The sequence below is a fragment of the Phacochoerus africanus genome, chromosome 1 (genome assembly GCF_016906955.1).
Source record: "Phacochoerus africanus isolate WHEZ1 chromosome 1, ROS_Pafr_v1, whole genome shotgun sequence".
In the NCBI taxonomy this organism is placed as follows: Eukaryota; Metazoa; Chordata; class Mammalia; order Artiodactyla; family Suidae; genus Phacochoerus; species Phacochoerus africanus.
The window spans coordinates 89,973,027-89,976,320 of NC_062544.1; positions in this window are offsets into that span (position 1 = coordinate 89,973,027).

Genomic DNA, 3,294 nt, shown 5'->3' on the forward strand with positions numbered 1-3,294 from the left:
AGCAGATGTCTGAATTATACTGACATTTGAAATGAGACAGACCGCCAGGAGTGCCCAAATCTTCCAGGTCAATGAAGGGGGAATTTTTATTACATCTACTTTCCCAATAGCCTCTGAAATTAGGGATTCTGTTAAAGAAGGTAGCCTCCATGCCATCTAGAGATTCATAGTTTCTTCCCTAACAATCTCTCAGTAGTCCTTGTGGGTAATCTTGTCACCCTCAGGAACTCGACCTTCAGTTCATCCTACTTGATTGGTTCCACCCTTGCCTAGAGTGAACTACTTCAGTTCATTCATTCACTGATTCATCCACCCACCATTTATTCATCCATTTATCCATATCTCCATTATTCAGTTTCTCCTAACATTCATTTATCACTAAATGTTGGGAATGAAACAAAACCATATCCTAATACAGTTCCTCTCTGCTGTGTTCTTCCTTTCCCTTAACCTGGGATTTATCCCAGATAATTTAGAAAGTTCACCCCCAGAGGTGAATTTGGGTTGAGAAATCTGAGTTGTGGCTCAGCTGAAACGAATCTGACTAGCATCCATGAGGACTCAGGTTGGCTCTCTGGCCTCACTCAGTGGGTTAAGGATACGGCCTTGTTGTGAGCTGTGGTGTAGGTAGCAGATGTGGCTCGGATCTGGCATTGCTGGGGCTGTGGCATAGGCCAGCAGCTACAGCTCCAATTAGACCCCTAGCCTGGGAACCTCCATGTGTCACAGGTACAGCCCCAAAAAGACAAAAAAAAAAAAATTCCATTGAAGACAACCTATGGAATGGGGGAAAAATATTTGCAAACAGTGAGACCAACAAGGGTTTGATTTCCAAAATATACAAACAGCTCATACAGTTCAATATCAAAAAACAATAACACAATAAAAAATGCATATAAGACCTAAATAGATGTTTCTCCAAAGACATATAGGTGGCCAACAGACAAATGAAAAGATGTCAACACTGGTAATTATTACAGAAATGCTAATCAAACCTACAATGAAGTACCACCCAGAATGGGCATCATAAAAAAAAAATCTACAAATAATAAATCCTGATGAGGGTGGAGAGAAAAGGGAAATCTCCTACACAGTTGGAGAGAATGAAAATTGGTGTGGCACTGTGGAAAACAGTATGGAGATTCCTTAAAAAACTAAAAAGAGAGTTACTATATGATCCAGCAATCCCACTCCCAGGCATATATCTGGAAAAGACAACAACTCTAATTCAAAAAGATACATGCATCCCAATGTTCATAGCAGCACTATTCACAATAGTCAAGACATGGCAGTAAACTAAATGTCCAACAGATGAATGGATAAAGAAGATACGGTGTGTGTGTATATGTGTGTATGTGTGTGTGTGTGCATACATACACACAAACATAATATCATTCAGCCATAAAAAAGATTAAAATAATGCCATTTGCAGTAATATGGATGGAGCTAGAGCTTATCAGACTGAGTGAGGTAAATCACAGAGAGAAAGAGAAGTATCATATTATATCACGTGGAATCTTAAGTAAAGATCTCATTATAGCCTTGCTCTACTTAATGACTTTCTGTAGCTTCCTACTGCTGCCTTTGGGAAATCGCAATCCTTAATTTTTCTAACAAGCTGGACATGAGCCCCTCTCTCTTTCTCACCTTTGTGAAATAATGCTGCTCTGTCTCCTTTCACTGCCTTCCTTCACTTCCCTAAACATGCTATCCTTCTTCTCATGCCAGGACCTTCGTACTGTTGCTATAGAGATCAGGCCTCTTCCTCATCTCTGTGTATCTCAGTGGGTTAGAATGAGATGGCCAAAACCAGAAGGCTTTAGCTACCAATGAGTTCTAGAGAAAATAACAGGACCAGGGGCTCCAGGAGCTGCTGCAACATGATTTCCATGGAACTTAGAAAACTTGAAATTTTTCTTTTGGGTCTCAAATCTCTCAACATGATTTCTATGGAACTTAGAAAACTTCAAATTTTTATTTTGGGTCTCTCCTTTCCTTGCCTTTGTTTTCATCCTATTCAAAGTAACCACCACCATCAAAGTCCACAAGATGCAAAGCTTACCTTCTATGCCTGTCTTATGGGTACCTCTGGAATTAGCTCTAGTCCTTTCTTTATCCACCATCTTTATCCCAAAGGTCCTTCTGACCCCATTCTTCAGGTCCCTGCTATCTATCCACATAGTAAGTTGATGAAGTAGAAAGAATGTGGAGAATGGTAAGAACAGACTTCTTGAGCTCGAAATAGTGAAATACAGCTCTACTACATACAGGCTAGACAAACTAAATATGATGCTAAATATATCCCTCTTTCCTCGTTCCCTACATTTCATTACAACAAATCATTTTCAGCTGCCCTAAAGCATCTCTGTATCTCCAGGGCTTTTCCTGTGCTATTTCCTCTGTCAGGGTCACTGGCCCCTTTGCCTGCTTTACTTTTATTTGGATGGTCCCTCCCCAAGGAGATCTTCCCTTAGCCCCTGAGTCCGTGTGTGCTGTCCTTGAATGTGATTCCTTGACAGCCTCCACTTCTCTCATAAATGCATTTACCACACATGGTAATTATCTTCTTTAAAATTCACTCTCCCTCATCAGCTCACAACCCCAAGGAAGCAGAAAGATAAACATCTTATCCACAACTATATTCTCCAGGGCTTGGCACTTTGCTGGAATAAACAGTCAATATATGTTGAGTGGATAAAAATGCCAAAGGGACACTTTATTCATTCACTTCAAAACATAACAAAGTTGTTGTGGGGATTAATGTATTATATTTTTAAATATTCCGAGTATAGTGCCTAGTACAAAATAGCTATTTAGTTTGATCTAGCAAACAGTGGCTTGATAAACATCATTTATTCGCTTACCACATGTATTTATGACTACCATTAGCTAGATTTATTACTCCCTCTGTAACAATGCATTTTAAGTTTACATGTACCTTTTTAGAAATACAAAGTCTTAATTCACTGAACAAAATTAAAGTTTCATGGCATGTAGTCTTTTTGACCCTCAAATCACAGCACAATGGATAGACTCTTCCTTTTGTCTGTATGAGGATCAACTTGGCCAGAAGTATCCCCTGGAGTTATTAAGGTCAGGGTAGATCTGCCTGGTGTGAGTTATGGAGTTCCTGGCAAGGCTCCTGATACACCTGCAATACAGCTGAATGCCGCCTGGGAAGAGGGACCAGGGAAGCAATGAGATGGCAGTGGTAGCCTCGCTCAGTGAACAGTAGAAATCCATCAAGCGAATAGATGCCACCTTCTGCCACAACTGAGTCCCCCTGACCTGAGT